Genomic DNA, 24,764 nt, shown 5'->3' on the forward strand with positions numbered 1-24,764 from the left:
CACAATTCTACACCATATACCCCAGTATAGATACATGCTCGCACGGCGTTAAACAGGCGGAGAAAAACTTACAGACCATGCATTTTCTTGTTAGAAGAGCTGATATTTCTACCCATGGGTTAAACATTTGGCTCTGTCCACGCGGTTTTAGAATAAATAACGTTTTGAATAAATCGGACGTAAACTGGTCATGTTACGTTAGCTGTAATACTGGTACCGGTATTGCAGAAAGTTTTATTTCTTTCATGGTCCATTGTACGGATGTCATATCTCAGGTCTAGCTACCTTTAGCCTAGTTTAGGAAAGGTGAATACACCTGCATATAAATTATGCTAATGAGGACCTCATTTGCATAATTTATGCAGAAACGTCATACTTCCTTTCCGGTAAATGCTACGGAGGTCACATTTGAGGTGTAGGAATTTTAGGTAAGGTGAATACACCTGAATATAAATTATGCTAATGACGACCTCATTTTGATAATTTATGCACAAACTTGTATTACCCTTATGATACGTGCTACGGATGTCATATTTGAGATATATGTACCTTTAGGAAAGGTGAATACACCTGGATATAAATTATACTTATGAAGACCTAATTTGCATAATTTATGCAGAAACTTGTAGTTACCTCACGGTATATGGTTCGGATGTCATATTTGAGGTGTAGGTATCTTTAGGAGATATGAATACACCTGAATATAAATTATGCTAATGAGGACATTGTTTTCACAGTTCATATGCATCATTAATGTAGCGACTTCATATGTCTTTTTTGGTTAATGGCAGGGAATATCCTGCATTTTCTCGAAAATGTTGCCTTTCTAGTTGATATCGGATCTTTTCTCCAAATGTTGCCATACATGGGATAAACCATCTACTCGGACAATAGACATCACTGAAAAGTAATGATGTTATGCAATGTGATTAATTGCAAGGAAAACTGACAGAAAAGCACTGCCAAAACGCAGACCTCATATCTCCATGATATCTGACTTCCACATTCGCATAATCTATGCTTGATCATGTACACTTTTAACTGACTTACACAGGCCACAATGTTAACAGTCCAACCATTTACCACTTAGAAGAACTAGAGTTCCACGACCTTATACCTTCGCCAGATAATTTTAACATTTTTGACCGTATGACAGGGTTACTTAACAAAGAAGGCTATTCCGGCATTTTCTGATCAATTATGCAAAGTAGGCCCTTATGTGCATAATTTATATTCAACCGTGTTCACCTAAAAGACGCTAGGGGGGCCGAACCTACGTGACATACTCTCCCACCCAAGAGCTATCTGACACCCAAAAATCATGACCATAGCATGTCCAGAACACGAGATATAAAAACCGGGCGTTCCACTGCAGTACCATAGCAAGCTGCTAATGATCTCAAGAAATCTCAAGAAGACCCACCTACCAAATATGAAGACAATCCATCCAGGCATTCTGGAGGTATCGTGTTTACAGAAGAACACACACACACACACACACACACACACACACACACACACACACACACACACACACACACACGAACACTGTGCAAAACATAACCTAAATAAAAAATAATTGTTTTCAGAGGTTGCTGCATTTTTCTTATAGATACTACAATTTAGTGTATATACTTACAAGAAATATTGGACTCTTTACATGCATGTTTGATTGTCCCATACGCTGCCCCAGGCATCAACCAGAGATACACCACATTCCGCGCTCTACAGCTGATCGTAACCCCTATTAGGTATCATTGCAGGATACCAAATCTTTATGCCTTGCACGTAAACATCCGTCCTATAACGTCCGCTACTGTAAAGATTTACACCTCTAGCCCAGAACGATAGTGTAATGGCGAGCTAGGCGATCACATTGCTTGCATGGAATCTATCTGCCTCCACAAGTGCCAAACTTAATTTACGACTTCGGTTCGCGACCTCCAAACCAATTTGCAGCAGAACAGGCCTTGTTTATGTCCAGGGCATGAGGGGCAGACAGAATAAAGCCACAAACACCTGTTCCTGAATATTTTAGTTTTATTCTGGCAGTACAATTGTGATTGTTCGTACTCATCCCCCTATTGAGAGCAATCCAGCTCGTGTTGCGGCACGAAATCTGGCTAATGCTTCGGTCCCAATTGGAAAAAGGGGCCCCGCCGGGTAGTTCACGGGCTTTTTGGGCACTTTAGGGCTCGACCCCTGCGTGGCCCCGTGGGACACCTTGCGACTGCCTGGCTATTTCAGGGCACGTCTGGGACCCCGAATCATTTTAGCTCGGACTTAAATTGATCGCGGGACCCGGTAACAAATAGTGAGGTAATCGTGCGAGCACAGGGAGGTACCCCCGGTACCCGACAGTCCACCGGGACAAATTCGTGGCTTTGGGCCCGGCCAGGACTACACCCTCGACGGGCTCCGGCGCAACCGGGACCGAAGCATTAGCAGCGAATGTGGCCCTACCACGAATAGTAAAACTTGTCAAAAAACAAGAATTTGAATATAGAATACCTCTGTGAATTTTTTCTCGTACGTCTTGTTTGATCAATTATATTGTAGTTCATTAATCATATAAATAAGGTTTTGACTAACATTACATTCTATATTGATGGTTGCCTGTCACTCTACGGCGAATGTGACTAGCATATGGTAAATATACTGTCAGTATAACTGCGAAAATACAGCCAAACATATGGACCAAAAAATGCCTCTCCGTGAGGTAGCGGTCTCTTCCATTGACCCCATGATCTGGAATGTCTGTTAGCCTGTGTTTCCACAATCTCTCCCTGGCCAATATTAATGAGCCTCTTCCCGAGGGCCTGCCGCTAGGAGCGCCATTTAGTCAGGCTAGAAAGTCTGCCAGCGCTCTGAGCTAGAGAAGGTTGATAATGACTACATGAAGTTCTAATAACTTTTAACTCTACTTCTTATCACTCCCGCAACTTTGACTTTTTGCACTTTAATTCCTGTCACTCTGCGGTGAGACGAGCCTATATACATAGCATATGGAAATAACTGCAAATATACACACAAATATCAGACACACCGAAACTAGCATATGGAATTTCTTATCCCTATCTATTCATTGATGATGGGACAAAAAGCAAAATGCTTAAAGTCAAAAACATAAATTCAAATATAAAACAATTACATTAAGTATAGGAACACAGTCCATCATACATTAAATATATCATATGGATACTGGAAAACAATTAAGAGGAAATAGGACGAATTTATATACCATCAATTACGAAAGCCTACCTGTACAATCACTGAAAATATTAACAATATCAATAGTTACAAGAATATTCCTCAAACAGTGACTTAAAAAAAGGGTAGCGAAATACGCACCTCCAAAAATTCTTGTAACTATTATTACACGTGACTGATGAATTTATTCAAGGATAACAATATCAAATATTGTAGTTTTGTACGTATTGGCATTGAGAAGGACCTATGTGTTCAGGAGCAGTAATGATGAAGTGTGAACCAGGTGAATTATTTCTTTGAAGGACACGTGTGTGCGCAGAAGGGGCACAACTGGTACCAAGCGTTTTACCAAGAATGAAGGGTCAAAAGTCATTACCTTCGCCAAGAAGCGCTTGTATGCAGGTTTGCACGTATGTATGTTTGTATGAATGTATGTATGTATGTATGTATGTATATATGTATGTATGTATGTATGTATGTATGTATGTATGTACGTACGTATTAATGTACGTATTAATGTACGTATGTGAACAACATAATTCAAGAACCTATGGAGGGATTGTCATGAAATTTAGTATGTGGTTAGATGTTGCCGAATCAAAGACAGTATTCAAAACAAAATGGCGGCTTGCGTTGGTTCTGCAGTGGAACTTCGGGTTTAGATATCACGGGTTTTGGACAAGCTATGTACATGCCTTTGTGGTAGATAGCTCTTGTGGTCGGGAAGAAGTGACATAGGCTTGGGCTCTCTGGAGACTTCCTTTTGTGGGCGTTTATGTTACAGACTTTGAAACATGATAAGGAATAAACGAATTGTCATGATAATTGGCGAAGGTATAGGGTCACTGAATTCTAAGTATTGTTAAGATACTATTCTTCCACAAAACAAGTAGATATGTACAACTTTCATGAAGACCAATTTTATGTTAATGATGTATAGTTGGACTTAATTTGCATGATGAGACAGGCACATTTATATTCAAGTTAAGCTAAATGACACGAACTTCATATTCATTACATATGTAACTTTGTTTGAGAGGAACATCAATGCATGTGAATAATGCAAATCAAAAAATAATTTCCATCATTAATGAGAAATTTAATATCTTTAAGTTAGTGGTAAATGATGGCATATTCATACAAGTGAAACATGTATAGTAGATAAAGGAGAATATCACAATAATGGACACAGATTATGCAAGTCATCGGCATGATTTAGGAGGAAATTCTACAATAGCTTCGTGGAGAAGGCTATTGGCATGATATGTGACTCTAGAAAGAGGAGATGATGATCTCATATGAATTACGCTCATAAGACGCATCTTTTCATATTATAATGAGCAATTTGACGTGCGCAAGTTATGTAGGAGTGGGCATTTTGAGTCATATATCGCACAAATTAGTTTTCCATAGTTACTAATAACATAATAAGTTACCAATGATAATTGGCGAAGGTCTAGGGTCACTGAACTCTAGGTATTGTTAAGATACTATTTTCAACAAAACAAGTAGATATGTACAAGTGTATAAATGTAATACTAGACCAACAATAACAATAGAATGACGACCCAGAGCAAGTAATTCTCTTCGACATATCAAAAAGTGCCAACATGATCTATCCTATAACATTGGCTGCACAGAGATACAGCGCAGATGGGAGGAGGACGCCAAGCACAGAATGAGTGTCACGAGAGGGGGGGGGGTCTGGAGGAGGCCTCACTCGCCAAGGGAGATTCAACTATTGCATTTTGTGTGTTTGTTTGTTTGTTTGTTTGTTTGTTTGTTTGTTTGTTTGTCTGTCTGTTTGTTTGTTTGCTTTGCATACCCGGCAAACTGCCTCAAGGCGTAACACTCCAGGTTTGTACTGAGGAGTACAAGCTGCATATCCGGACAGATTTATATAATCCACTCACACCGAGACGGATCCCTATTCTTTTCGAGAGGTGTGGTGGGTTCTTTTACGTGCTCGAGGTGTGGCTCTCCTCAAACACGGGACCTCAATTTAACGTTCTATCCGAGGGACGTCCCTGACCGAAGCTAGGGACTCATTTTCACCTGAGTGAAGCGAGGAAAGTCGTATAAAGTACCTTTCCCAAGGGCATAACGTCAACGAGACAAATCAAGGAACCCAGGATTCCAACTCTCCTCACTGATTGGCTACCAAAATAATTGAATAAGCTGGTCCAGCCACCTGTAAGATGACTTCCCTGCCAAGTGGGGGTCACTGATCTTTAAGATTTTAAGTAGTTTAGGATTTACGGGGGACGGACCTCAAAAGCGCCCTCCCCGATCCGAGGAAGACCAAAAAAGCTCGGTCTGAATAGGATTAAGTTGCACATTCTGAATTTGTGATATTTTCCTATTCTATAACACTTTTAATTTTGAACGGGTACTAGATTGTCATTAACTTGTTGAATTGCTCGGAGCCTATACCGTTACCACATATATAACTAGAGTTCCACGACCCCATACCTTTACCGTTTGATCTTAAACTTTTCGAGTGGCATATCATAAATGTTTCCCATTTATTATGCAAATAAGGGCCTCATTTGCATGAATTATGTCAGTTGATCATCTTCTCTACCCAAATAACACAAGTTGTTCAAAGTATGAGAGTCTTATCTTAGCAAAGAAGGCTATTGTAGCATGTCGTTATAAATTATGTAAATGAGGCCCTCATTTGCATGATTCATGTCTGATAATGTCCACATTTACTTAACTTCCAAATGCTGCAAGAATGAAATCTCCAACATTTACCACTATGGAATTAAAGTAGTTTCCCAATGATTATGCAAATTCGGTATTCATTTGTATAATTGATATCTATCGATATTCCTCTCTCTCTCAGTTACACATGTCACGTGTTTGAGAGTTTTTTTTTCCGATTTCGTATGTAGGCCGACACCCTCAGGTCGACGGGCTACAATTCTGCCTAGAAAAGTAGGACGGAAAATGTAATCACATGGTTGAAAAGCGGTTTTCTGCTGTTTTCCGATGTATTTATCGATATTGTCCATTGTCCCTTTATTTTGGGTAGAAACCATAGTAAAATGTAAATTTTGCACCCGAAAATTATCATTTTTTTACACTTTTTTGATCGAACCTGCTCGGAAAAAAACGAGTTTTCCTGGGGTCACGGCATATATGCTGAGAAAATGGTGTCTCTGAAAAATTAAAAAAATTAAAAAGTTATGTGATAACTTTTTCGCAATCTCCGATGACGTAAATTCGGTGAAAATGCATTAAAAACGATGCTATTTGGGTCATCAGGCGAGAAAACCGCATCACCGTTGCCGCGGACTAATGCAACAACAAACAAGATTGGCAACATAGAAAGATGTTGCCATGGCGACGGTGGTCTCTGTTAACGTTTTCGTTTTTAGCATGTTTTAGCCCACATGCAAATAAGGACCTCGTATAAATCATATCAGTCAATCACCTTCTCTACCAAGATAACACAAGTTGTCAAATGTATGAAAATCTTATTTTCACAAAAAAAGATATCGTACCATTTCCTCATAAATTATGTAAATGAGGCCCTCTTTGCAAGATTTGTGTCTAATAGTGGCCACATTTACTTAGCTTCCAAATGGTGCAAAAATGAAATTCCCATCATTTACCACTATGGATTCATAGTATTTTGTCATAAATTATGCAAATTAAGTGTCAATTTGCATAATTGCTATCTATCAATATTTATCTCTTTTTCAGTTACATATGTCATGTGTTTGAGAGTCCTATAATAAAATGCAGCTGATTTAGTAACTGTCCTCAGTAATTATGCAAACCATATATTGATTTGCATAATTGGCATATGATTATGTAAATCATCACTTAAGCTATCTACACACCAAAAATTATGATGATCCGTTATGCCCTTCTTGCGTTATTCTCTTTCAAAGTTTGAGTCAAAATCAGCTCCTGCAGTTCCAAAAAAAGGCGCTAGGGGGTCCAAATCTATAGGACATATTTTCCTAACAAAGAGCTATCCACCACTTAAAAATCATGACTATAGCATGTTCAAAAGACGAGATTTGAAAAGTGAAAGTTCCCTGCAGTACCATAGAAAGTCGCTAGGGGGCCCAAAATCCAATCATCACAAAGTCTCCCACAGACCTACCCACCTACAAAATATGAAGACAGTACATCCAGGCATTCTTTAGTTATCGTCCCATGGACTTTCACATTCCTGTACAATTCCTAGAATTCTTGCAATCTGCACACAATATAGTAGAAATTTGGCTCGCCCCTGAGGCGTCGCCAAAAAAGGCTTCGATAGCGAACCAACTGCACCGCGCCCAAAAATACTGCAACTCACGGGCTTTTCAGAAGATTTAGAATATTTATGCACAGCTAAAACCATCACCAAGCAATCTCGGGCAGAAATCAGGGTGACGACCACGCACTTCCGGCAGATTACCCAACCCCCGGTCAGATTCGAACTCCGACCCGGAACCTGCAGTGGAATTATAGAATTTCCTCATTAATTATGCAAATTAGCTCATGATTTGCATAATAAGGATATGGTTTTGTCAATCCTCACTTAAGCTATCTACATACCAGATGTCATGACGATCCGTCAACCTTTCTTGAGTTATTCTCTTTCAAAGTTTGAAACGATATCGGCTCCTGCAGTCCCAAAAAAAGCCGCTAGCGGGCTCAAACCTACATGACATTCTCCTTCCCAAGCGCTATCTACCACTAAAAAATCATGACACCAGTATGTCCAGAACACAAGGTATCAAACCCGGATGTCCCGCAGTACAATGTAGTACCAAAAAAAGCCGCTCGGGTGCCCAAAATCTAATGATTTTGAGGTGATTTTGAGACCTACCCACCTACTAAGTATGAAAACAATTCATCCAGGCATTATTGAGTTATGTGTGTATGTGCGTCTTTTGGTCTGTCTGTTCCTGTGTTTGGGGTCAGCAAGTTCGTGCACACCGAACTAGATTTATATTATGTATAAGATATCCTTTCTGCGGCTGCCATATTCACAGAAATACCATGCAGATACTCAAGTCTTCACAACCTTACACTTCGTTGCCGTCACCGAAAAATTAGGTATCTTTAACTGCGACCTTGGATCGCAATCGAAGCGCAGATTGCAGTCAAAATAACCCATCTGCCTTCGAGAAGTAAGATCTTCATCATTCCGAGCGGTTTTTGTCCCGTCTGTGATAGGCCGATATGATCTCGTCCCCTGTGTGATGGGCCGTTATCATCTCGTACTCGGTTGGACGCGCGGCTGCAGCATCGATCTCAGTTTCCCCACAGGATGACATGATCGAAAGTAATTTGCCGATGTAAGAGATATGTCTGCCCTGAAGGGCTCCCCTGATATCAAAGCAAGCGACATATCAATCCTGGGTGATCTTCTCGAGAAGGGAGTCCAGAGCATACTCAAAACACGCTGCATTTAGGAATGTTGCCGTCAACTATGCACTTAAACTTTTACAACAAGTATTTACTATTTGGTGTGAATATCATGGCTGGATTCATATGATTTTCGAAGGGAAAAAAGAAGAGATTACATAAGAGCCCCATATCAAAGATAATTGTATTTTACTTCCGATGTGGTTTGGTGGATAATTTATGCCGCAGCTGTCATACTGTTTGGGCACTTGCTACTGGAAAAACCCTACAACAATTGATTATTTGTATGCGCCTTTGGTCGAAAGGTCTGAACTGTGCAAGGGACCAGCTCCTATAGTGTAACGTCTCTGTCAATTCTGCGAGGTACAATCCGGATAAATCCACCTCCAGATGTGGATACGGCGTATCCGGATATATCCAGATTCATATCCGGATTCGGACCGTTAATACTAGGCTTCGCGTATCCGGATATATCCAGATTTGCGGACCCGCAGTTGAGAAGCCAACAAAGCACTGTCGATACTGATATCACTTTGTCCGGCAGGAGCATTTCTCATGAGATCGATAAGACAAACACTGTGTGCGATGGCACTGGCTGAAATAGAGCCCTATCGATTTGGTGGAGCGATACAAGCAAGAGATAGTCGCGAGGAAAGCTTCATGCTGCATTTAGCTTTGTTATCAGCAGCGTGATCATGGATCGTCCCTCGCATCAAGGGTAAGTGCAAGTGCAACAGTACCAGTTTTCCCGATGAAGGGCAGGAAATACGTTTGCAATCTGATGATAGTTGCCATTCATCCACCAGCAGCACAATGGGGTCTATTATCAGGCACGCGACCAGAGCAAACGCACGTGCCGACATCTTTTAGATTGTTTCTTGGTTAAAATCAATGGTATTAGGAAATGATTCATACTACTAAGCTTAAACCATGAAAAACAAGAGTGCAAAGACTGGGCTACAATGATAATCATTTTGCAACGTACGTTACGTAACGTTACTTTAGATCGTTTTACGGCGTTGAGAGAATAAGCTTAACGAAAGTCCATGATATGAGAAGAAAGAATAACTCGAAACATTTATAAGATTTGTACGTAAACCACAAAACTTTATTGTGCGATATGACTGAGTACGTTAAGCTATTGCTTATGTTATTGTATAATTGTATAGGTTTAAATGTTTGTTATACCTGATGTAAATATTTCTGTGGGGCGGGGGCTAGAAAAGGCATCATGCCTGTTCTCTCACCCCTTCCACATCTGTGGTAAATTTTAATAAACAAATAAACAAAACAACTTAAACGAGCAAGTGACATCATTATCCTCGGGAAGGAGGATCACCTCCTGAAGGAGTATTGTGATTAGTTTTGTAGCTACAACTCACTTTGCTGCATTAGTATGTAATTTGGCATGTCGTCTGCTAGTATGCGCGAGATAATACACATTCTTTACACCGTGGCAGATTTTATAGGTAATGTAATATTTCTTATGTCATGCCTGGGTCGCAAAAACGTTTCGATACGGGTGTTTCGGACCGGGCAATGATTATTACACGGGGTTTTACTTTTATCACACAGGCCGCCCCATAGAATATTTAGAATACAGTTCGAGTGCGCCGGGTGGGACGCAGTCGAAAATTCGAATATCGGATTCGGAGGTTGGAATCGATGTTGTTGCAGTTTGTCTATTCGAGGACACAAAACTCTTCCAGCTTCTGGCGCATTTCGCATTGAAATGTATGTTTTTTTTCGGGCGGGTATGACATTCAGCCGTCCGGGTATGACATTCAGCCGTCGGGCGATACGATCCGCGGTCGGGCCGAGACCTCGGGCGATACGGAATACATCGCGATCGTGTACGTTGTATTCTATATTTTTAGGCCACACCAACTTAATTTTATGGATGACATCCGCGCGCGCATTGATTTTCGCCTGTTCTCCAAAAAAAAAAAAAAAAAATCACCTCCGAAGAAACTTGTAGACTCATATTGCCGCAAAGGGGCAGCATTGAGCCGGCTTGTCGTAATACACTATATACACTCACATTGTCCAACACAACTGGTATGTATGTGACTAGGAGCGATTGAAGTGGGCGCCGCCCCTCATGAGCCCAGTAGTATATTGTTCATGATATGACAATACTTGCTCTGACTGAAGGCGTGATGTTGTGTACACAGCCGAACACATTTTTTTCTTTGAACGGCCAAATGTTACATATGGGTCTTTAAACCAGGCATCATCCATGTTAAAAGCACTTTAATATTAGCCTGGGTGCCATCCTATTTCTACCGGGGCTCCTACACTCGCTTCCCTAAAAAAAATTTAGGGAAGCGAGTGTAGGAGCCCCGGTAGAAATAGGATGGCACCCAGGCTACTTTAATATGAGCTAATGCCAACAAATAAAGACTTCTTTGTTTGTTACACTGTGTTCTGTGGTTTAATTGGCAATACCAGCTATTTAGTCCTCCGGTTTATCTTTTTTTTTTTGCTAGATTTTTCTTTTTTTCGCCCTCGCGCATTAGTTTTGGGGACTCCAGAGGATGTCATCCATAAAATTAAGTTGGTGTGGCCTTAGAAAGGTATTAGGACAACTCGGCACCAGGACGACTCGGCACCAGGACGACTCGGCACCAGGACGACTCGGCACCAGGACGACTCGGCACCAGGCAGGACGACTCGGCACCAGGATGATTCGGCACCAGGACGATTCGGCACATGTATACTATGCAAAGTAACGATTAATCGAAAATCTATCTAAATACACAAATTTATATTTGAAATAACGTTATATTGTTGTTGTTTTCTGCGTTTCTTTTCCTTCTCCTACCATATCTTAATATGAATCAAACTTCTTGATTTTGGGGCCAAATCACCTGAAATTTGGCACGATGGTACAGTGAGCAAATACCCACTGACTGTTATTCTTAAATTCATTTTTGTATCACTCAATGGCCCTTAGTACTAACGCCGCTGGAAATGACGCAACTTTCCCGCGCAAATCACTCAAAATACTGGGCTATCCCGGGCCGTCACCGGCTGTTCCTTTGAAAAAAAAAAAAAACTTAATACAAATTAATGCAACATGCATAAAACCGCAAGAGTTCAGGTACGCACATTGGCTAATTTCATTTAATTTTGGCGAGGCACGTCTGAGAGGTTTAACGTTGTTTTTATATCACGACACTTGGTTGTAATACGAGGGCACAGGAGAACTAAACATACACTTTTTGGTTTAAAATGAAGAAAAACCTTAAACTATTAATTCTAAAGGTGCATATCGTTACATTCCATAGTATGCCAAATTGTTCGACATTCATACACATATGTGTTAAAAAGATAGGTGCCGAGGCAATCCTGCCTGGTGCCGAGTTGTCCTGGTGCCGAGTTATCCTGGTGCCGAGTCGTCCTGGTGCCGAGTCGTCCTGCCTGGTGCCGAGTCGTCCTGGTGCCGAGTCGTCCTGGTGCCGAGTCGTCCTGGTGCCGAGTCGTCCTGTCTGGTGCCGAGTCGTCCTGGTGCCGAGTCGTCCTGGTGCCGAGTTGTACGACATTCTTTTAGAAAACACCCTTATCTTAATGGAATAGACTGTCGAACACTATATCGAACGAATAGAAGACCCATAGAACCCCCTGTTCTATTTAGAACACCTCCGTAACAAGGAAGCTGGCCATGCGAGATCATTATGGTGGGGATGAAATAGTTTAAGTATAGTTTGTGAAATGAGTATAAGAGCTGTCAGTCTGCTCAGTATGGTACAGTATGGTTGTGTGCATGTGAACAGTTTTGGACAATGGTAACGTTACTAGTCATCGGTTGAGTTGAAGTACTAACGTTATATTAAGTTTTATTCAGTTTTTATGAAGTTTGATATGGAATAAACTGTTTTTAGATTCAGTTCAATTTATGTTATTGTATGTTTGTAGTTCTTTTTATACGTTAAAGCAACGGAGAAAGTGTCTGACCAATTGTGGGGATATGAATGGGGGGGATCTAAGTAGCCTGACGTGGTAGACAGGCCAGCTAGGCAGGCCAGGCAGACAGCCCAGCCTTTTCCGAAAAACCCCGGCATGCTTTGCGACTCTACCTCCCCGAGACACCGAAGTGTTGTGCAATTAAGCAAGGCATTTTTAATGATTCAAGTTCATTGAAATATATAAACGTTTAAGGTAAACTGTACATTGTAACATTTTGCAACCGAACAGTATTTTGTATCTTGGGCCCACAAAAGAAAGAGTCAGGCCAGGTAGACAGGCTAGGTAGACTATACCGCATTTTCCGCAAACCCCCCATCATGCTTTGCGACTCTCCCTCACCGAAACACCGAAGTGTTGTGTATTTAGCAAGGCATTTTTAACCATTCAAGTTCATTGCAATACACAAACGTTCAGGGTAAATTATATATTAGTTTGGCACATCGTTTGCACGGTTAAATCTTGAATTACATTTTATCATTTTGCAACCGAACAGCATTTTGTATCTTAGGCCCACATAAGAAAGAGCCAGGCCAGGTAGACAGGGCAGGTAGACTGTACCGTTTATTACTAAACCCCCCCCCCCATAATGCTTTGCGACTCCCACTCACCGTAACACCGAAGTGTTGTGTGGAAGAACTTTATTGCACGGCATGGTACAAGGTATGGCAAGAATTCGTTAACATAACACAGAGTGGAAGTATAGAATAAGACTTAACATCATAATTACTAATACAATACAATAAGGGCCAGCATACGTTTTCGATATTGTGTTATAATCATTGATTTAGTCATTAGCATTTTCAACGATTCAAGTTCATTGCAATACATAAACATTCAAGGTAAATTATATATTAGTTTGGCACATCGTTTGCACTGTTAAATATTAAACTACATTGTACCATTTTGCAACCGAACAGCATTTTGTACCTTGGGCCCACAGAAGAAAGTGTACATGCCGGGCTGGGGTGTCTGGCAGGTATGAATGTCCAAGGATGCGCCTGGGCAAAAAACAGCACTAGTAGGGCAGAGATGGCACGTGTAAAGCAGGGTACGTATATCTGTGACAGGTTTTCCACTGTATTGGTTGCATGCATGCTCAGGACAAAAACGAATTGAAAAAGAAAATAGATCGGGCACTCAAGGAGACTTTCGTTACTGGTGTGTGAAACTGGTAAACTTGAAAGTGAACAGGGAAGTAAAGGAGGGCATTTTAATTCTTAGTTACTAAATATCATGCAGCTGTTATGCATGCAGCCAATACAGTTGGATATTACTGGGAACCCTGTCACAGATATACGAACGGCTGCTTGTCAAAAACCGGGCGCTGATGCCCACCGACAAGGTAATGCTATGCGGAGCCTAACGCTTCAACATTGACCGAAAACATTACGCTCTCACTGCAACTACATCTAACGTAACATGACCTATTTACGTGCAGAATCTATTTAGGTTCGGTTTGGCTCATGTCCACATGTCGCGAGCGGTGTATTATGCCAAAGCCTGTTCTCATGAGCAATAAAGAACGTCATAAGTATGATCCTTAGCCATCTCTCTCTATTATACAAAACAATGAAAACGGTTTACGTCCAGCGACATAACAGAATAAACTCCTGGACCAGTAAGAGCAAGTTGCAGGGAGGCGTCACGCATAACGTATTTCATATGTAATTCGACACCGCGAACTTCATCATGTCTATCTAACTTACACGATAGCTAGGGAACGGGTTTTCTGCGCGTGAAACTTTGCGCGTGAAGAATGTGCGCGTGAAAAAATAAATTTCTTTAAAATGTGTCAGAAAATGTGCAGTATACATTTTCTGAAGCATTTCTTGAACTTTATTTTTTCACGCGCAAATTTTTCACGCGCAAGTTTTTCACGCGCAAATTTCTCACGCGCACAAAACCCCAACCCGATAGCTAGTGTCTTTTAAAAGTAGCTGACGTTAAACCTTTCTTTGATATTCAATATCCATGGTGATTCGAGGTTTGAAACTCTTACCAGTTTTAGGAATGTTTGATACAACCTAGCGACCCCCGCACCGGAGGTTAATTTTTGTACCGGAAAACATAATGGCCATGCGTTTACCACGTGCCGCGCATGTCGGGGAAATTCACGGATAAACATTGTTTTTTTCCATCGCGTTAAGCAAGTGGCGGGACAGACCACGTGATTTTACCATCATTTGTCTGTAGACTACTTTGGACAGTTACTGTGTATTTTTTTCTGGTCTATGTTCTTCAAGCATAGCGCTAGAAGGGAAAATACTGAGGTGGACGATAATGGGTTACCCTGGCACAATTCTTCATCATATACCTCAGTATAAATACATGCTTTCATGGCGTTAAATAGGCGGAGAAAAACTTACAGACCATGCATTTTTCCTTTTAGAAGAGCTGATATTTCTGCCCATGGGTTTAGAATTTGGCTCTTTCCGCGCGGGTTTAAGATAAATACGTACGTTTTGAATAAATCGGACGTTAACTGGTCATGTTACGTTACCCCCTCCTTAAACAACTCTACTCAGACCCCGTTCATACTAAACCGCGCAAATCGCCCTAATAGCTGAAATCGCCGAAATCGCGATAATGTGGCTTAGTATGAACGCTCAAAATTGCATTTGAAATCGCCCGAATCGCATTGTCACGAAACCACCTCCGGAGGTGGTTTACTCGCGATTTGCCTGCATTCCGACTTAGTATGAACGCTTGAAATCGCATTGGGCGCTTTACTTTGCACATTGACCCGGTCATGGGTCAAGGGGTCATCTGCAAACTCCGCTCTTTCCGCTCATTATACGATGTTCGATTATCTCCTAGCTTGTTGGAATATTACGCCGAATGCGGCGGAAATATATCAGAATCGGGCGGCGATTTTGGCGTATGGAATGACGAAAACGCATGTACTGATGGCCATCTTCGGGGATGTTGGGATTCAGAAGAAACTCAAGGGATCCCCCCGAAACCAGAGCGTGTACGCTGAAGTGGCGACTGCCTGAGTTGGCCAAATACGCGAAAACATGGAAGTAATGCCGCATTATTAAAGGTGAAAACCCTCAAGATGAAGTACAAGAAGGTCATTGAACACAACAGTAAGAGTGGTGACAATCGAATAACGTGTCCGCCGTTGATCAAGCTGTTGGACGCGATTTTACAACTCGCGCTCATTCGACCCCTGGTGTGACGGGAATGCGACTCAGGGCGATTTCGGCGATTTGCGTGATTAGTCTTATTCCGTAATTATGGTAAATGATGGGACTTTCAGTCTTTAGAAGTTAAGTAAAGTTGAAAGAAACAACCATTATCAAAGTTGAACATTACTAGTACTAGGTATAAATCATGCAACTCAGAGTCTCATTTACATCAATTATGAGCTAATGCTAAAATGAGACTTTCATACTTTGAACAACGTGTATTTGTTTGGGTCTGTGTCTTCGCACCTATAAATCCAGATCCTTTTGATGAATGTGTCACAATGTTGACATGTAGGTAGTTAGAGGGTATCAAACGCCTTAGCCACACTGCAGGCACCATAATCATCTCACGGAGGATTGTGTCCTATGGCTAAAAAAATTCAATTCTGTCATCATGCTAAATGCCAACAACGTCTGGATTTACTGATGACAAATTCGTGTGTCCACTGTTGATTCTGTGTCTAAGATTGGAAACTGCAACGCTTGTTGACAATTTGCTTCCAATCTTGGTAAGAAGCGTTAGACCTCCCGTCAATTGTACTGGTGCACATGCGCACTGGGTCTCTATGTGTACTGGGGTCAGTCTGGTACTAGTATGTAGGGGATGAAGTGAATAGACCAGTTCAGACACACCAGATGTGTGTGTGTCATCCTTGCGTTCCTGGTAATAGGAACATGACCAGTTAAACCGCCGAAGTCCTTGCCCGGGGCAAGTCGTAAAGGGAGTGCTCCTACTGTGAGCTGCCCAGCAGGTTCAGGAGTGAATTGACCCCCATAACCACTTGAATTCATAAAAGGATTAGATCGATCGTATTGCCTAGAACAATAGCATGGACAGATTACCATAATAACTGTTAGAGAATTCAAACTTTTTCTGTACTGGTTTTCCTAGGAAGGTTATCAAACCGTCATGCAGAATGACTCAGATATACCAAAGAAAGAAATTAACTGTATAAGCTTGTAGAAAACCTATTTCCCTACTTCACACATTTAAGTACTGTACAAAAATTCATATTCCTAATGCGACCAGACAACCTTCCCATTGAAAAACACGTCTGTTCTTTTATATCTACTATAACCGAAAAGCGAGAAGTAGAATTTATTTAATGATAGTCATATTCTTTCATATCCGTTAACTGTACTTGTATTTTGTTTTGTTGTGACCTGTACGTAGCCAAGTGTGGCAGAAATGTGCAATTAAGGTCTTCATTCATTCATTCATTAAAAAGTCAAATAATCCAAGGAAGTTTCAATCAGATAAGATCCCTTGGATAATCAAGACAATACTATCTACAACTTTCAGTTTTGGGGAAGTCAACCTCGTTCAAATTTTCAAACTTTTAAATCAACCCTGTCAACGTTGTGTCAGAGTATTTAAATGGATCAAAATTTCCAATGTTTTCCCCACATTAGCCTTGGTAGTTGTGTGTCTAGAAATAGATTATACCGTCCAAAGCAAAATATTCGGCGTGACGTACATGTAGTGTAGCAGGCATGTTACCGGCCACGACCAAAACGTTATCATAGAGAAGTGAACTTGGAAACTAAAAAAAAGGTATCAGAAACAAAGCATAATTTCGAGAATCAAGAGAATTTAAAGTGTGACGCCGTTGTAAAGTACCACGGTCAACAAATAAAGACGAATGTTACATGATTTTGAGACAATTCTATGTAGACATTCTTAGCCTTGATTGTGGTAAATGTGGGCCTTGCGGGGGGGGGGTGTTCTTCAACCGCTTCTTCCCTGGTCATCGATAACAGATTAATGGAAAGTGACTGGGGACGTGGGCGGCTCGAGACAGCGTAACCCTTGGGACCGGCAGGGCAGCAGAAATCTTGCCGATAATGACTTATACTATCTACCTAATCCAGTTCGGTAATTTCGCCTGATACATCGTGGACAATTCTGCCGCACATATATCAAACTCTACTCGAAGGTTTGGCGATAATGACATCTGGTCCTGAAGGCTTCATGATGGGTAGGTAGGTAGGTAGGTAGGTAGTCGACGTGCTTACGTGTGACGTGTTTACGTGCGACGTGCACCGTCGGGGTTATACAGCCCCTTGTGGGGTGACATACCCTTTCGCTGGCTGATACAAGACGGGGATGCGCCAGGTCTCCTTTGGGTGAATGGTGTAAATCACCGTATGGCTGATACGAGACGGAGGTTCGCCAGGCCTCCTTTGGGTGAATGGTGTAAATCACCGTATGGCTGATACGAGACGGAGGTTCGCCAGGCCTCCATCCGGGTGATTTGTAGTGAATCACCAACTCCAGACAGAAGGATTTGGACCATCGCATACCGGGGCATGCCCCTACTCTTTTTCGAAAGATGTGGTGGGTTCTTTTACGTGCGCGGGGTGTGGCTCTCCCCTAACACGGGACCTCCATTTAACGTCCTATCCGAGGGAGGCTTCATGATCTGATAAGTTGTGGAAACGTTAATTTGACATTAACGTTGGATTAAGTTCTCTTTACACCTAGATTGTGGACATATGTACCGGGGTTTTGCATACATATTAAGTGACATTATAAGACTATGTTGACTTGAATTATCTAATGTTTAACTGTTAGTAGTTGTAATGAAGAATAGATCTTATCCTCAACTACCACGGTTTTGGACATATATGGCTGAACCCGAAGTCATACCATATAGATATAATCAACACTCAGCTACGACAACGTCTACGAGATATTTATATACAAAATTGGCATTGCGCTATTCGAAACAATTCCAAACTTTCTTTTCTTTCTACCTTAAACAAGAATTATAAGCAAGAAAATTACCTTTCAAACATTAAGAGCCTTGACGTACGTAGAGCAATCACAAAACTCAGAATTGGCTGTCATAAATTAAGTATAGAAACGGGGAGATTTCAAAAACTTCCTATCAACCAGAGGGTTTGCCCATTTTGTCCAGAGGTAATTGAAGACGAATATCACTTTTTGATTGTATGTCCCAAATATTTCGATATGCGTAATTCACTATACTCAATGCTATCGTCGGATTTACCAGGATTTATCTCAATAAACTTGAACAGCAAATTTAAGTACATAATGACATGTGGCAACCCATGCATGGTATACATTGGGAAATATATCAAAGAATGTCTAGACGTAAGAAACTCCTCCAATGATTGTTAAGTCCCATTGTCATCCCATACTACTACACCATATTGTATAAGATAGACTACTTCACCATATTGTATAAGATAGACTACCACATATTATTGTATTAGATAGATTGGTTAGCCTAATAGAATGTTATCTATGTACCAGTGAATGCCATACTTTGTACCTTGTACAATTGTTGTGCAATAAAGTTATTATTATTATTATTATAAAGTTTAGCTAGTAAGCGACATCAGCATGCACCTTTTACTAAAGTACTTTTTATGATCCAAAATACGTTCATGCACACAATGTCTTATGAACAGCTTAGTCGAAACGTAACGTTCCCATTTTCTTCAAGTCGTATCACTAGTTTAAGTTCTTGTTCTATGAGTCTATGTTTGTACGATACAAGGGAAACCTTGCGGCCGTTTCAAACTATAGATTTCTATTCCAAGGTGATCTTACAATGATCACCTTTCTGAAGAATTGATATTGGAAATCTAAGGACTTAAAAGATATGCTCAATTGCTGCTTAATTCATACTCAGGGAATGAATATGTCTCCTTGACTGGAAGTAGAATTTCCGGTAATCATCCTCCGGACTCGTTCCACCGTCAGTTTTATCAGTGTCCGCGGGTTGCTGTTTATTCGCTATGGTCAATTTCGCAGCGACCTTCATAATAATTTCATCGATCGGGCACCACAAAGTGCAATGTTCCTTCTTGCTACTTGCTGCATGCGTACTGGATGCTACAGTGCATTTAATCTTAGAACACATTTTATCACAAGTTTATAAAATAAGTAAAAGACGCATAGCAAAATGCATGTAGCTCCCATAAAACAATGGTGGTTTGCAAATTTCTCTTTGAGAATACCAATAAATTAAAAAACCAAAAATTGGAAATGGTTTACTAGTACGTGGCAGATAGCGTACGGATGTCCGCGCTTCTACCATGCATAAACAAATATTTCCTGTGTAGGGATATCGAACAATAAATGGTAGACGTCATCTGCTCTTCATCCCAAAGATTGATAAAATGAAGAAAAAAAGAAATAAGATGACATTTCTTGGTCTTTACTCATTTTTCTAAATCACTGCACCCCTTCCTCCATCTTCGTAATTTCCGCACCTTCATTGGCCTTCCTTATGATTAGGTCACAATATGACGCGTTTTTCTTCACTTTCGGGTGGCTGTCGGGCCATTTTTGAACTTGAACGGGACCTGGTTGATTCTAATTCGTAGTTGAAATCAACGCAGTTCTACGCTATAAAAAATAAAACAAGATTGGCAACGTAAAAAGACATTGCCATGACAACGGTGGTCTCTGTTAATGTTTTCCTTTCTTACAACTCAGATCACATGCAAATAAGGACCTCATTCGCATAGATTATATCAGGTGATCACCTTCTCTACCCAAATAACACGTTGTTCAAAGTATGAAAGTCTCATCTTAGCAAAAACGCTATTGTACTCATGAATTATGTAAATGAAGCCATCATATGCATGATTTATGTCTAACTAGAGTTCCACGACCTCATACCTTCGCCAAATGGTTTTAACCTTTATGAATGACGTATCAGGAGTGTTTGTCATCAATTATAACTCATACCAGTTGATCTTCTTCACCTAAAAAACAAAAGTATGAGCTTAACAAAGAAGGTTATGCTAACAAAGTAACATTTATCATGAATTATGCAAATGGGGTCCTTATTAGCATAATTTGATTCAACGATGTTCACATTCACATAGCTTCCAAATGACACGAGTATGAAATTGCCATCATTTACCTGTATGGAATTATAGTAGTTTCTCATTCATTATGCAAATTAGGCCTACAATTGCATATTTTTTATGTATCAAATTCTTCAGTAACAAATGTCACATATGTCAATAGTCATATCACGGAACAAAGTTGGTTGTTAAAATTGTCTCATTAATTATGCAAATAAGAATCTGATTTGCATAATTGTCGTCCAATCATTCAAAGCATCACGTAAGCTATCTACATGTCAAAAATCATTACCATCCATCAAGCCCATCTTGAGTTATAGTATTTTCTCATTAATTATGCAAATGAGGTCTTCATTTGCATAGTTGATAGCTATTAATATTTCTCTCTTCTTCAGTTACATATGTCACATGTTTGAGAGTCCTATCGTGGAATTTGGCGGATGTATAAATCATCACTCAAGCTATCTACTTACCAAAAATCATAACCATCCATCAAGCCCTTCTTGAGTTATTCCCTTTCAAAGTCTGAACCAAAACCTGATCCTGCAGTTCCAAAAAAGCCGCTAGGGGGCCAAAACCTATACCACTTACTCTCTGTCCAAAGATCTATCTACCACTTAAAAATCAGTTCCATAGCTTGTCCAGAACACGAGATATCGAAACAGGAAGTTCCGCTGCAGTACCGTAACAAGCCGCTAGGGGACCCAAAATCTAATCATTTCCAAGTCTCATCAAGACCTACCCACCCACCAAATATCAAGACAATCCATTTAAGCCTTCTCGAGTTATGCTGGTCTTTACAAACATACATACATACAAACGCTACCTTCTGCATAACCTTCTCGGCGAAGGTAACTATGTATAAAATTTACTTAACTTCCAAAGTCTTGTAAGGAAATGATTTGGAACAGGTTTGATGTGACTTTGCTTAGAAAGGGATGGAAACTCGTAACAAGAATCCCTTGGTGACTTTTACTTCCAAAGGCTGCAAGAACGAAATCCCTATCATTGACTACGATGGAATTATAGTAATTTGTTATCAATTATGCAAATTAGGTATCAATTTGTATGATTGATATCTATAGATATGTTTATCTACATATGGGGGCACCCCCTAGTTTATTTTGGGTCTCAATTCGAGTTTGCACACCCCTAAGTCTAGCGACCGTCTCTTCCAGGAAATACTTCTGAGCCAAAACAACTGTGAATGGGAATGAAGGCTATCCCTCTAGCTACAAGAAAACCCGAGTTTCGGTTTCTTCAACCTTTGTAATTTTAGTAGATATAAGAGGGAAAAAGTATTTTTCCGTCAAAAATGAGGCGCAAAATTTGGCATTTTCCCGTGGAACTAAATACATCACAAAATTTTTTGACACGAAAATGACTGTTAGTGTCAGAAAGAGAAAACTCCAAGGTATAATCAAGCCCATTATAAAGAAAATCCTACCACTGTGATTTTCACAATAACCCGACGCGCGAGGTAATGCAACACGGCCAAAAGAACGCAACAAAGGTCAATCTGGGTCAAAGAGGCAGTTTACCTTCAACGCGTATGGATATCCGGAAGTAAGGCTCGGATCGAAACGCCATTTCCACCCAAAACACACCAATTCATACGCTTTTCGGCCATGTTAGTATCTAATGTCAGTTCGAAGCACATTTTGAGAAATGTGAACTCAAACCCAGGCCCTCGAAACCCTTTCGTCCCTTTTTTGTCGCGGACTATCCGGAAGTAAGGCTCGGATCGAAACGCCATTTCCACCCAAAACACACCAATTCATACGCTTTTCGGCCATGTTAGTATCTAATGTCAGTTCGAAGCACATTTTGAGAAATGTGAACTCAAACCCAGGCCCTCGAAACCCTTTCGTCCCTTTTTTGTCGCGGACTACCATGGACCACTGTCGCGGAAGAACTGGTGCGTGCACCGATATGCCATGTGTTTGAGAGTCATATAATTGCATGCAGCGGATTTATAAACTTTTCTCATTAATTTTGCAAATGAGCATCTAGTTTGCATAATTAGCATATGATTATGTAAATCATCACTTAAGCTGTCTGCATGATAAGAATCATTACGATCCGTCAAACACTTCTCGAATTATTCTCTTTCAAAGTTTGAAATAAATCAGCTCCTGCAGTTACAAGTAAACCGCTAGGGGCCCAAAGCTGCACGACTTATTCTCCCTCCCAATAGCTATCTACCACTAAAAGACAATCCGTCCAGGCATTCTTGAGTTACCGTCCTTTGGACTGAAATTCCTGTTGACACATTCCTGTACAATTCCTAGAACTCTTGCAGGCTGCACACAATACTAAATCATTAGGCTCTCCCTGAGGCGTAACCGAAAATATAACCTTCTCGGCGAAGGTAAGAATATAATCTTTCAGAAAATGATACCCGCTTCTGGACTGGAATGCTCCTTTAAACCTGCACAGAACAGGATAGCTATGCGCTCCGGATCCGATACACAGCTTGGTTAAAGTACTTAAAACATATTCGTATAGATTGAGTTGACATACAGGTAAGGGAGGGATTCAACCATGTCAACAAACGACAAAGCCTACCGCCCACAGCAGGACGGAACCAACCGCATACAGCATGAAGGGCGGGGCGTACCCCCCACAGCAGGACGGAACCAACCGCACACAGCATGTAGGGCGGAGCCTACCGCCCACAGCAGCGCTATTTTTATTTAAAACCAACGCAACCACACATAGTGGATAACAGTGAAGAAGTTTGATGCCTTGTTTAGATCGCTTGTCTTTTTGCTCTCCGTTCGAGTTAGGATAGGCCCGATTTTGCTGCTATAGCGGCGGTTACGGGCCCCAACCAGATACGGTCCCCCAGGTCCGGATAAGTTGAAAATCGCGAATCATGCGTCGCTCCCCCCCCCCCCCCCCAAATCAACGCCGGCGCCACCCGGGAAACCTGCAAATGAGGCTAGCCACGGCTTACGTATATCAACTTAGCCACCAACACCACCGTGGGGACGGCGGCTCGGCACTCCCCATCAAGCAAAGCTGGGACAAACAAAAAGACGGGCACCTGCGGCTCCGTGGCATCAACATCGACCTTCAGCCGACAGTCGAAACGGCCAGCACCTCCTAACGAACCAAACCGTTAGCGAAGGTCAGTATGAAAGTTTCAGGTCAGATCCTGTTGCACGATGCATGCTATGTACAAGTAGACATGCCGTTTCTTTGTTTGGTCACCCCGTTATTTCGTGGAGTAACAGGGTGCATTAATTAGCTTGTTTACATTTGACCGGGTTAGACTTTACTTGCCCTGCTTTCTGCACTCGTCGTTTACATGTGCAAAACTCTTAAGTACGGGTTAAAATAGATGTTTCTGACAATCTTCAAATTCATAACATGCAGTTCAGTTCAACCTACCCAAATGTCCTGAACGCGGTGAGTTTCAGATTTCCCCACCAGTGTGGAGACAGATTGTTCCTTTCTATTCTTCTCTTGGGACAAATTACTTATAACCCTACTTGGGGCAAATAACTGTTCGCCTCTTTGATCCTACCCCGCGACAACGGAGTGTGGTGTATCTTATCAATCCTCTCCTGGCGCAAAGCCCCATACTTAAGATAATGAATGACCTTTATTGCACATTTCTGCCACACTTGGCTAAGAACAGGTCACAACAAAACAAAAGAATATGACTATCTTTAATTAAATTCTACTTTCGGATATGGTAGATATAAAAGAACAGACATGTTTTTCAGTGTATGAGTGTGCCCTTCGCTCCTGTCTGAGACGTTCGTGACGTCAATTTTCCTCCAATTGATGCGAGGAAGCATTTCAATAACCCATGAATGTGCACTGATTTTCATTAATGGTCACGGAATTTTTTTTTCATTTGTGTTTAAGGATAAGATCATGTGTAATAAGAAATGCCTAGAAGACAAATGGACTTTCTACATGTTTGGTATAAAGGACATGTCTAGCCATTGATTACCTTCGCCGAGAAGGTTATGCAGAGGGTAGCGTTTGTCTGTCTGTTTGTAGTGGCACAGAATAACTCAAGAACGCCTTGATGGATTGTCTTGGCATTTGGTATGTTGGTAGGTTTTGATGAGACCTAAAAACGATTAGATTTTGGGCCCCCTAGCGGCTTCTTACGGTACTGCAGCGGAACTTCCTGGTTTGATATCTCGTGTT

General features: G+C 41.1%; 1 protein-coding gene across 1 annotated transcript in view; it reads left to right on the top strand.

Annotated features, from left to right (window-relative positions):
- The window catches only part of LOC136427458 (potassium voltage-gated channel subfamily B member 2-like), a 109,612-nt gene that overhangs the window by 71,851 nt on the left and 12,997 nt on the right, over positions 1-24,764 (top strand). The window lies entirely within an intron of this gene.

The sequence above is a fragment of the Branchiostoma lanceolatum genome, chromosome 2, assembly GCF_035083965.1.
Source record: "Branchiostoma lanceolatum isolate klBraLanc5 chromosome 2, klBraLanc5.hap2, whole genome shotgun sequence".
In the NCBI taxonomy this organism is placed as follows: Eukaryota; Metazoa; Chordata; class Leptocardii; order Amphioxiformes; family Branchiostomatidae; genus Branchiostoma; species Branchiostoma lanceolatum.